The sequence below is a fragment of the Mchenga conophoros genome, linkage group LG12, assembly GCF_057382185.1.
Source record: "Mchenga conophoros isolate Kocher_MC1m ecotype Shallow Benthic linkage group LG12, M_conophoros_male_GT1.1, whole genome shotgun sequence".
NCBI classification, from domain to species: domain Eukaryota; kingdom Metazoa; phylum Chordata; class Actinopteri; order Cichliformes; family Cichlidae; genus Mchenga; species Mchenga conophoros.
The window spans coordinates 37018154-37030378 of NC_140537.1; the positions used below are offsets into that span (position 1 = coordinate 37018154).

General features: G+C 43.8%; 1 protein-coding gene across 2 annotated transcripts in view; it reads right to left on the bottom strand.

Annotated features, from left to right (window-relative positions):
- Window positions 1-12225, bottom strand: part of adamts3 (ADAM metallopeptidase with thrombospondin type 1 motif, 3) — a 136466-nt gene that overhangs the window by 92081 nt on the left and 32160 nt on the right. The window lies entirely within an intron of this gene.

The following is a 12225-nucleotide window of genomic DNA, read 5'->3' on the forward strand; positions in this document are numbered from 1 at the left end:
GCAAACTGCGAATCCCTCGTCTGGGCGTCAGGCCAGATAACAGGAGATGAGCGCTCAGGAGCACACTCAGGAGTCCCGCCATTTGCTCTCACTGTAACTTTGACTTTCCCCCGAACGCCGATCCATCAATGACACTGGCGCTGTGCGCGAGGGCGGGTGTGTCAGAAAGGGAAATATAGCATCTCACACGTGTTATGTGATGAGATGCTGTGATTAATTCTCACGGTTAATACTGTGTCAAACCTCTGTGATATTGGAGCAAAAACTACTGGTTGAGTAATAAATACACTGATTTATTAACCATCCATCCGTCTTCACGTATCAAACTCAGGACAAAGAGCTGATGCTGTTTGTGTTTCGTTCTTTTTAAAGGGTTGAATCAGAGTAAGCCCACTGCTGCTGTGCTAGGCTGTCAGACGTTCACTTTACAATTACAGCGGTTACATAAATAAAATTATATCTTTGTTTACTCTGAGTTTTTTCAGGGAAACTCAAAAGCGCAGTCATGATTTGTACAAAAGCATACAAAAGACAATTACAACTGTTTGCGGCATTACTAACTATTCCTGTTTGTTCTTTTAAATTCAGATACAGCGTTGTGGAGCCCATGGCACCCAGCGAGGGTGTACATCCTGGACAGGGTGACACAATATCACGACTTCATTTTTAACCTCCTAGGACCTGGCGTCCACATATGTGGACATAAAAGTTTGGGTTGTCTAGACCAAAATACTAAATTTTGCTCTACAAGAGCCTGATATCCACTAACGAGGACATTATGGTGCCACTGTTCTATTCAAATTTAAAGTGAATGTCCTCATATGAGGATCTGATTCTTCTCAGAAACAAAAATCAGGTTAAAAAAATTCAGTTTTTTCCTTCATCGGGTCCCAATCAGCCCAAATAGCAAAGATAAAATTAAAAATGCATGTTATGAAAGAGTTCAGGTCTAGTTGCTAATCTGTAATAATAAACTGAAGATGAAACTATAAGCCAAGGAGGTGCCTGTAACCGGCTGGAAGGTGTCATGTTCTTTCTCCCCTCCGCTTATTTCACACCGTGTGAGATTCCTTTTCTCGTTTCCTCTCCTCACATCGTAGTTCCTCCCGGGGAGCGGGAGGTGAGCAGAGGAGTCCCATTCAACAAACATCGCCTTGCTTCAAGAATTCCGATAGTGCAGTCGATCATCTCGACTTCTGTGACCTTTGGAAACTAAAGCAATGTCTTCTTCTGGGAAGAGTCCCACAGCTGGGAAGAGTCCCACAGCTCTGGAAAACCTCCTGTGTTGTACCAGTGCCAAAGACTTCACGCCCCAAGGACCTCAACAGCTACAGGCCGGTGGCTCTGACATCCCACCTGATGAAGACCCTGGAGCGGTTGGTCCTGGCTCAGCTTCGGCGCCCAATAAGCTCATCACTGGACCCACTTCAGTTTGCCTACCAGCCTGGCATTGGAGCGGATGATGCCGTCATTCACCTCCTACATCGTTCCCTCGCTCACCTGGAGACCGCTGGAAGCACTGTGAGAATCATGTTCTTTGATTTCTCCAGTGCCTTCAACACTATTCTTCCCTCGGTTCTAAAGGACAAGCTGGAGAACTCTGGAGTGGACCATCACCTCACTACCTGGATCCTGGACTACCTCACCGACCGACCACAGTATGTGAGGACTCAGGGCTGTGTGTCGGACAGGGTCGTCTGCAGTACGGGGGCCCCACAGGGAACGGTTCTGGCTCCGTTCCTCTTCACCATCTACACTGCAGACTTCTCCCACAACTCCACCCAGTGCTTCCTGCAGAAGTTCTCTGATGACTCTGCAATAGTCGGCCTCATCACTGATGGGGACGACAAGGAGTACAGAGGACTGACTCAAGACTTTGTGGACTGGTGCCAGCTGAACTACCTCCAGATCAACGCCAGTAAAACCAAGGAGCTGGTGGTAGACTTCCGCAGGCACAAGCATTCTCCACTGCAACCACTGAACATCCAAGGTATGGACATTGAGGCTGTGGACAGCTACAGGTACCTTGGTGTTCATCTGAACAATAGACTGGACTGGACTCATAACTCAGACGCCCTCTACAGGAAAGGCAGAGCAGGCTGTACCTGCTGCGGAGACTCAGGTCGTTTGGAGTGGAGGGCCCACTCCTGAAGACCTTCTATGACTCTGTTGTGGCTTCTGCTATCTTTTATGGTGTGGTCTGCTGGGACGGCAGCATCTCTGCTGGGGACAGGAAGAGACTGAACAGGGTGATCCGAAGGGCCAGCTCTGTTCTAGGATGCCCTCTGGACCCAGTGGAGGTGGTGAGTGACAGGAGAACGGCGGCTAAGCTGTCATCCCTGTTGGACAACATCTCCCACCCCATGCAGCAGACTGTGACAGCACTGAGCAGCTCCTTCAGTGGGAGACTGCGGCACCCACGGTGTGGGACGGAGAGATTTCGCAGGTCTTTCCTCCCCACTGCTGTCAGACTCCATAATAAAGACTAACTGATCAAGCACACACATCCACACATGTGCAATAATACTAAGTGCAATAATCCTTTCTGTCATCGTTGTATTTTTACTCAGTTGTATATAGTATTTGTATTTGTATTCTATTTTTATCTTATTGTATATTTATTTTATTTTATTCTACTGTATATAGTATTTTATTTTATTCTATTCTGTACAGCTGTGTACTGTATTTATTCTTATTGTATTCTAATTTTTGCCTCATAACTTTTGCACTGTCCACTTCCTGCTGTAACAAAACAAATTTCCCACGTGTGGGACTAATAAAGGTTATCTTATCTTATCTTACCGTGGTTTATATACTCAAACTGTGCTGCGTTTGTGTTCGATTTTATGGGTGAAGAACAGAAGAGAAAATCACACACACAACAGTGTTGTTGTTGCTCTCTCCTGTTCCTCCTGGAATCAAACTCCGCTCTCCTGAAGGGGTGGAGAAGCACCGCCATCCTGAGGTTTCACGTCAGGATCAGCAGGACAAAGACCGGAGACGGAGGCGCGTGGAGCTGTGTGTGGTGTTCAAGTGGATGTCTGCTCTTGTAAGATTTTATTGGGAAATAAATCTGCATCTTTTTTCATGTATTTTTATTTATTATAGTCACTCCCAGTTCCCTACTTCCTGCATCCTGCACACTTCAGGTCCTGCACCCTGAGAGTACAGCCATCATTAATCAGTTTAAGCAGGTAAACTGTGCGATGATGAATGAATGAGGGCCAAGATGAACAGCTGTTACTCCTCCATCATTCATTTTGATGCTCCATCCTCTTTTCTACTTCCATCGACTCTTTGTGTCTCCACTGTTGCTGTCACAGTAGACGTTGGGTCACATTGAGATGGTCTCCCTACATTTCTGGCAGGCTCATCTTTGGTTGGAAGAACATTAAAAAGACAAACGTTGAAGCTTCAGCTCGACTTTGATTGTCTGCACCTGAGCTGGAGGACAAATCGTTATTAAAAGAAATCCAAACATTTGTTCTGATCATTGTGCAGAGAGCACTAACACTTCAGTTCAAAGTCTCTGACTGTGTTGGGATTAAGTTTGAAGACATTAGCAAACGATCACATCCGTTTCGTGTCCAATGGGATAAACCAGCAGCAAAATGAGCCTCTGCGCATCCTTACTGAAGCAGTCAGGGGTCCAATCAGTTCTCTTTGCTGTCCCGTCATTATTTATGAAAGCCACAAACTGTTTATAATAAATCTGCTAAATGTTCCAAAAAGAGTGTACAAACACGTGTTTCTAATTTCTGTCTAAACTCAAAAGCTTTCTTGGATGTCGAGGATGGACAAGAGGAGCGCTTCAGGCTCAGCCATTTACATAATGCAGTCGATTAAAAACAGGCCTTTTCAAACACACATGGTTGGAAGATTACTCAATGTCCCAGAAAGCACAGCACAGAAGCAGGAATATAATAATAATAATAATAATAATAATAATAATGGGGGAATTACTTGTTTTTCTCTGCATTTGACCCATTCACTCAGTGAAGCAGTGGGCAGCCCACTAAGCAGGCGCCCGGGGAGCAGTGTGTAGGGACGGTACCTTGCTCAGGGGTACCTCAGGGTAGCCGTTAAGTGGATTCGAACCGCCGACCTTCCGATCATGGGGCGACCACTTTACCTACTGAGCTATCCCTATCCCTTAGATTACATGTAACATGGTTCATGTGGAAACAAGAAAAGACTGTTACTATTTTATTTTTTTGTAAGATCAAAATTAACATTTCACTCTGAGATCCTCCATAAGCTGCAGACGTGTCCACTTTGTCCTGAACTGAAAGGAGCTGCAGGCTGTTTGCCTCGAAACGTGCACGAGGATACAGACTCATAAGAACCAGACGAGCTGATTGGCTGAACTTAGAACTGTTATTGTCAATGCACAATGAAATTAGGTAAAAAGCTGTAAGATGAGTATTTAAAGAGTTTAGTAATAAAGTAACGAGAATGAAAACAATCCACATTAAAAGTGACTAATAGATGCAGAAAAATCATAAATTTTATTGGGGAAAAAAAACAGCTGCTGCATTCACATGGATACTGTTCTTCACCTTTCATTCCTCCTCACCGTTGTGCATATCAACACTTCCTGTTTCAAATTAAAAGCCCGTGGCGTTTAACTGAAGAGAAAGCGTTCATTTCGATTGCACCTGTGATTAAAACAGAAGTCTGATTTCTGGGTGAGCCTGGCCTCTTGTCTTAAAGTCGCCCCTGTGTACCGCTGCAGTCCAGATTATAGAATATGAAAGAGGAGCCATTTGCTTAAATTGTACTGCTTTTTTAAAAAATACACATCTCCTAGAAGTAAACATGATCAGTGGGATGCTTTTGAGATCCAAATCTCTTCCACAGATCCCACTGTTGATCCACTCGAGGTCTGTAAAGAAACACTGTTGTGGATGCTTATTAGCACCTTTCCAAGCGTAATCCTGCATCTTATATTTGCTGTCTTTGGCATCTCATATCACAGGAATTTGTTTGATAGGAAAACAGGAATTTCTCGTGGCTGTTTTACTTGAAGGAGTGTCTGCAGAATCCCGTTTCCACAAGCAGCGATGTTAGACAGAGAAATTTAGCAAAAATGTTGAGAATTATTTTTTTAGATTCTTGCTCCACAAACGGAGGATAATCTTTCGCTGCAGGCAAAGCTGCAACAGGCACGATTCCCACAGTCGAGGTGACCTCATCGATTTATGAGGATACGGCCTAAAGTATGTGGACACGTTTTAACATTGGTCTCAGTTTGTGTTTGTGCCTTGAAATGAAATCAAAGTCAGCTCCAGTTAGCGAGGAAGAGCCTGACCCCAATCCCACCCAAACGTTAGCGAGCTGGCGCCTCAAAAAATGCCTGAAAAATGCGCTCAATTTAAAAATGTCCAGACAAAGTGGAACTTCTATTACAACTGTTCACACTGATGTGACTGGAAGCTCCAGTGGAACATCAAAACTGCCCTTGCAGCAAGACTTTTTCCAACTATAAAAGTGCTTTTACCGCACTAGAAAATAATTACAGCAACAATAATTTCATGCATCGTCTTTATAATTTCTAGGTGAGAGCAAAAATACACTGTTCGTGTCTGAAGAGCTACATGAAATGTGCATGTTCAGTGTGTGATATCAATAAATGCACAAGAGTTGAGGAAACTTTCCTGCTTTCCAACAATAAAGAGGAGGCTGTGTTTCCTCCACCCAGTTGTGCTGTAGGAGTGAAGGCGGCTGTTTTCATCCCTCTGCATCAAAGGCTGCTGCTGTCAGACACAGCCAAGCTCGCAGAGATATCTGAGGAGTCCTTTTGCATCAGTGCCTAGAAGCACGGTTTGTGCACTGGGAGGGAGGAGGGCTGGTAGTGGAGCAGCTCGTGAGCTTCTCAGGCAGGTCACTGCGGTTTAAGTTGGGAGGAGGCTTTTTCTTTTATTCACATTTTACTTTCACTTGCTGGAAAAGATTGTGTGGGGGATGAAATATGTCCAATCATAACATTAACTGAAGCTTAATAATACCCAGTGTTTTTAAATCTGACACGAAGGGCTGGTCTTTATATGCATCCCTTTGTCAAAGGTTTGGACCAAAGCATGGCGACGATGTGGTGTGTTAAGGCGGCTACGCTTAAACACTCTCAGTAAATTTCTTCTTCACTCACCTTTTTAACTCACGATGTGTTTATACACCTCTCTGCATTTAATCGTTAGTTATTCTTAATCTCAGCTCTCTACCACAGCATGTATTTTGTCCTGTCTCCCTCCCCTCAACCAATCACAGCAGATGGCCCCGCCCCTCCCTGAGCCTGGTTCTGCTGGAGGTTTCTTCCTGTTAAAAGGGAGTTTTTCCTTTCCACTGTCACCAAAGCTCCTGCTCATAGGAGCTCATCTGAGCTGGGCTTTTCTCTGTACATATATATATATTTTCCTGGTATGTGATGTGGAATCGAGTGATTTTAGGGGTGAGGGAGGGAGTCTGAGAAAAGCAGAACTGCTGCCACAGTTTTAAGGTGAACGGCATGTTTTCCTTAAAGCACACTTTCAGGTACGTGCTCTGTTGTTTGCCGTGTCAGCGTTACCAAATCAGCAGTGGAGTGCAAACATGAACTGAACCGTGTCAAAAAGGCAGTGTGCCTGATACAGGCACAACACTTGTGTAACGATATTCAACGCACCATTGCTTCTGTTAGTGAGGTGATGCAGCTGGGCTGGAAAGCAGTGCAGGAGGAAGTGGCTGACATGGAGCCACAAACAAAGACAAACAAACAAAGAGGAAAAAAACAAACAAAGAGAAAAAAAACTGACTGACTAATCATCACAAAGCAAGTCCCACTGAGCTCGCTTTGACTTTCTGTACACAAGTGCTGTGAATTAAAGAAAAACTGGTCTTTACAGCCCGACTCTCACACCTCAGCAGGAAATAAAGGTGCTGAAAGAACCAGCACCTAACCACACACACTGTGAGGAGGACTGCGACCAACACAAACCATAGCTTCACCTTTCACCTTTCACTCTTTGTACCTGTGCAGCCCATTTACAGTGGGCGCTGATTTATTTGAAGTTGCCTGCAGGAAATCCAGCACCTTGGCTCCTGGTGCAAGTTCACACAAAACAACTTTTCAACATCACGTAAAATACAAAGCTAACAAATAAATAAATAAATGGCTGCACGCCATCAGCATCCAGCACGGCGAACAGACGGCTACCTCGCCTTCTGCAACATCAGAACTAAAAAGTAACAAAAGTCGAAATTTTAACCTTTGAGACGTGAATGTTTCTAAGATGATGCGCATGGATCCAGTGAGAATCCTGTGCTTTTAAAGACAAATACATTAAAACCTACAAGATAACACGCCTGAAAGCTGCGAGTTAACCTCCCGCTGAGCAGGATGTGCCTTGGAAAGCATCGTCACAGCAGCAACAGAAAGAACAACCTACACATCCGCCATCATCATCAATAGTCCTCGGGTTACAGGACATGACACAGACTAGATGGCTTCAAAGTAAGAAATCCAATCAACACCAAAATATCCCGTGATGGGAACCCAGCCAAGAACAACACAGCTCTGCGTACAGTGCAAATAATCTCCTACAGCAGCGGTCCCCAACCCCCGGGCCTCGGACCGGTCCGTGAGTCGTTTGGTACCGGGCCGCGAGAGTTGAGGCTCAGCTGTGAAATGTCTGGTTTTCAGCGTTATTTTGTTATCGTTTTTATCTCTGTTTTCCTGGGTCTTTTCACGTGTTATGAATAAATCTTTTTTTCGGTACCAGTACTACTTTTATTTTGTTGTATTTATCCGCGACACCTTAAAGGCCGGTCCATGAAAATAACGTCGGGCATAAACCGGTCCGTGGTGCAAATAAGGTTGGAGACCGCTGTCCTACGGCACCTCCGAGGCTCAGCGTTAGCCCTTTACTGTCATCTGATATTTCTCATTCCTGTGATGTGTGTGAGACAAAGCAGCGCACAAGTGCTTCACTTAAACGGCTCCTGGAGCCGGCAAACTCTTACATCACAAAGTGCTGGTTTGGTTGATCATATTGACTGAGATAAATAAAGTATATCTAGTAGCTCACTGTCAGCTGAATATTTTTTTGCAGGTGTTAAAGCACCAACAGTTAGGTTGAGATGTATTCCTGCCATAGAATGGGTCTAATATTACCGACATGCTATTATACAGTCCCCATCAAACGTTTCAGACTATCCATTCAGTTTAAGTGTTGTTTTTAATAAACTGCATGCTCAAAAAATGCTTCGTTTCTCTCCCATGTCTTCTTGTTGCCTGTTGAAGCTCTACTAGAAACCTTGTTACGATCCAACCATGCAAAATATATATAGTATACAGTCCCCATCAAAAGTTTACGACGACTTTAGCAGCTGTTTAAGTGAAACATATCATAGCTGTTGAATTTGTTTTGTTGTTTTTTGTAACAAAGTAGCCGATTGATCGTGTTGATGATTTCATTATCGGTGCTTCACACCAGTTTGACGTCAGGACTCGGACGCTGTGACGGGATCAGAATCACCATCTTTCATCATGTCTGCGCGTTTCTACAATGAAGCGACCAGATGAGGCCTCGCCACGCCACCTCCCTCGTGCCTTCCTGTCTGTTAGGAAGAATTTCATAATAAACAAGATGCAGCACGTGTAAATAATGGTGCCAGGGCTCAGCTAAGCGATGGGGTACTGTGGCCTTTAAATTACTATAAATGTACTAAAGAAGCATGTTTACTGTGGAGCAGCAGCAGATCTCTTTCGCATGTAGCCACTGCATGAAGTGATCAGTAAGTTCAGCCTGTGCTGATCAGCCTGTGCTCGCGTCCACTCGCTGTTTTCCAAACGTAAATGGTAAATGGCCTGCATTTGTATAGCGCTTTTCTAGTCCATAGGACCCCAAAGCGCTTTACACTACATTCAGTCATCCACCCATTCACACACACATTCACACACTGGCGATAGCAAGCTACATTGTAGCCACAGCTGCCCTGGGGCGCACTGACAGAGGCGAGGCTGCCGGACACAGGCGCCACCGGGCCCTCTGACCACCACCAGTTTTCCAAACGTCTTCCTCCCAGTTGAATTCCCGCTGTCTCTACGGGTCTGACAAAGAGCTTTCACCCACTGCTCTCAATTTAGATTTAAATGAGCATCTGGAATATTTATTTAATCCATTTATATTTAGTAGTTCTGGTATCCCACATACTCAATATTTTATAAATATCATAAATAAGTAATGTGAAATATGTAAATGGGGGAAATTGGTATAAATGCAGCAACGTGTTTAAATGAAACTAGTGAAATTAATTTAATTTGTACTGCTTGAATTTATTTTATTGCATTATGTGGATATTTTTAATATTTTTAACACTTCACAGAGACCAGAGAAAATTCAGCACCTCAAATAGTTGATTTAGTAGTGCTGTGATCACAGTTATGCTTTGTTTCGCATTAATGTGGATCAGTGATGTGGTTTGTAGTGTTTGTGTGGAGGAGCTCGCCGCCATCATCGGCCGGCGTTCAAATGTTCATTAAATTCTCTCAGTCTGCGGCGATCGAGGCACAAGATCAGCTTTTCGTAGTTACACTTTCTGCAGATTTATTCCATTTTAACTTAAAATTATCACCGATTTTGCTACACAATTTTATTCATCTAACTCTTTAATGAGCCGCTCAGTTTAAGTACTGCCGTCTTTACATGAGGTGATGAAATAACACACTTTCTTCACATAAAGTCAGTTTTTCAGGATTTACATAGTAAATCATTGAAAACATTAAATGACTGTTAGAGTTTTGCAGGACGTTTGTTTCATATTTCTGGACCTGTTCTCTCAGCACAGCTCACAGCTGTCACAGATGTTTTCCTTTGTCCTTCTTTTCTTTGATTTGTTAGAAATTAATTCCTTAAATGAGACAAATCAGATAATGGGATCATGCCTCTGTCCTCTGCCACTAAAGAATGAGACCACCTGATGAACAGACCTCTGATAACGTCTCTCAGCTTTCTTACTGAGAGCGCTGGTGCTTATCAGCACAATCAGTCTCTCGTGTTTTCTTAAAGAACATCTGTTATCTGTTTCAAAGCAGGCAAAGAGCCAAGACAGAGCTTTATCCCACAGTACCAACTCTCTCAGCTGATGCTAAACTAACTCGAGCCCCGTTTGGATGGGATTAGCATTACTGAGGGAGGTGAGGATGAAATTTACTCTGCTTCTTGGTAATCTACCCTGTGACTACACACGACGTGATAACCATCGGAAAATTAGTTGACAGTCAAAAACTCTCCATTGAATTATCTCACAGTCAAGCTCACAGATGTCTATGAAACAGATTTTATTATATATACACATATTAAATGAATTAATGGGGTTTTGTGTTTTAGATCCGCACTCGTCCATCCATCCATGATCCAAGCTGTCACAGCCTGTTAATCACTAACGACAACATTCGAACTCCACCTAATTTTACAGTCATGGATGAATAATTTTAGTTATTTATTTACCTCATTATTATTTTTTGTGCATTTTTTACTTTCTATTACTGAATTACATCAGAAATAATAGTTATGGCCTCCGCACCAGAGGCCATAACTATTGCTCAAACTTCCAGGTGAATAAATATCCCTACATGGCAGCTTGCTAGCGCGGGGAAATGGAAACAAAATTGTAGTTGAGGAACTTTAAATTGAGCAACTATTTGCCTGCAACATACTCCGCTCTTTCTTCAGGGTGGCTTTTATCATCAGTTTTTAGTATGCAGGGGCATGAAGGCAGAGAAAATGAATTTTAGAGCAGCAATCAGGACAAATGCATCCACTGGCACACCGACGTGTGGAGAAAAGGCAAAAGAAATGCAACACTAAGCACGTCTGTCACAATTCAGATCTCATAATGTAAGCACAAACTGACGCGGGCTCACGAACACAGTGTGCGCATGACTTAAACACAGTATCTCAGCTCTGTTTACCCACAGCCAGAGGGAGAGGACTCTGCTCCCCCCGAGTCAGTCATCACCCTGCTCCATACTTTTAAGCCCTTTTTAAAAATTGCAGGTGAAGCGATTCTATGTTTTAATATAGACTTTGTTGTTCCTAAACACACGGTGAGTCAGTGGTTTCATCACCCTTCCTGAGCACGGTTCTCCTTCACAGTCCAAGTGATGCATTACATTTTCCAACAGTGGCAACAATGACATTTATTCGGTATAAATAGAGGGTAAAATTTGCATTTACAGCTCCCTGTTGCAGTTTGGAGCATTAATAACAACAGTTAGAGCAACAACAGTCAGAGTAGCAGTAAAAGCAGCAGCAGCACAGGGAACGAAATCTAATTACCGTAATTGTCGGGCTATGAGCCGCTACTTTTTGCACGAGCTTTGAACCCTGCGGCTTTTAGTCAGGTGCGGCTTTTCTCTGGATTGTCCATGATTGTTGTCATATCGTAAGACGATTTGTTTTGTTTGTTCCGCTGTTGTACGGCACTACGTTGCCTGGCATGTGATCAGACACACAGTATTGGGGTTCAAGAGTGGTATGTTGGTCACGTGTCCATCCGCCAGGCAACATAGTGCCGTACAAGTAGCGCAAAAAACAAACTTCAAAGTAGCGCTACGCGTTCAGCGGGAGGCGTGGATGACGAGCGGCGATAAACTTGCGAAAAGCAAGTTATGCTCAACTCCACCGGTGGATTCTGACAGCGTGGAAAAGTGTGCAAACATCCACGATCACCAACGGATTTCGAAGGGCTGGACTGCTGCATGATGGAGAGGAGGACACCGCCACGGCCCTTCTGAGGGTGTTCGACTCCGACACTGACAACGAGGATTTCTTTGGTTTTGAAAGTGACAACGAAGGAGAGAAGTGGAGAGTGGATGACGAATCCACCCTGAGCCTGTTCGTTTCCGACATTGGAGGACTTCGGTGGTTTTAGTGCGCAGGAAGATGGTGGTGAATGACTGACTTTTCTTCTTGTTAAAGCCGTGTCACTTCATATACCTAAAAAGTTATGCAAATATGTACCCGTAACTTGTTTTTCAAAATATTAATGACAGGGGTGTGTCTCCAAACAGCCATCTCTTTCCTGACAATTCCCTTTGTGCATATTCTCTTACATATGATAAGTCAATATTGAAACACCTGCGGCTTTTAGTCAGGTGCGGCTAATGTATGTACAAAACAGGATTTTCCCCTGATTTTAGCTTGTGCGGCTAATATTCAGGTGCGCTCTGTAGTCCGGGAAATA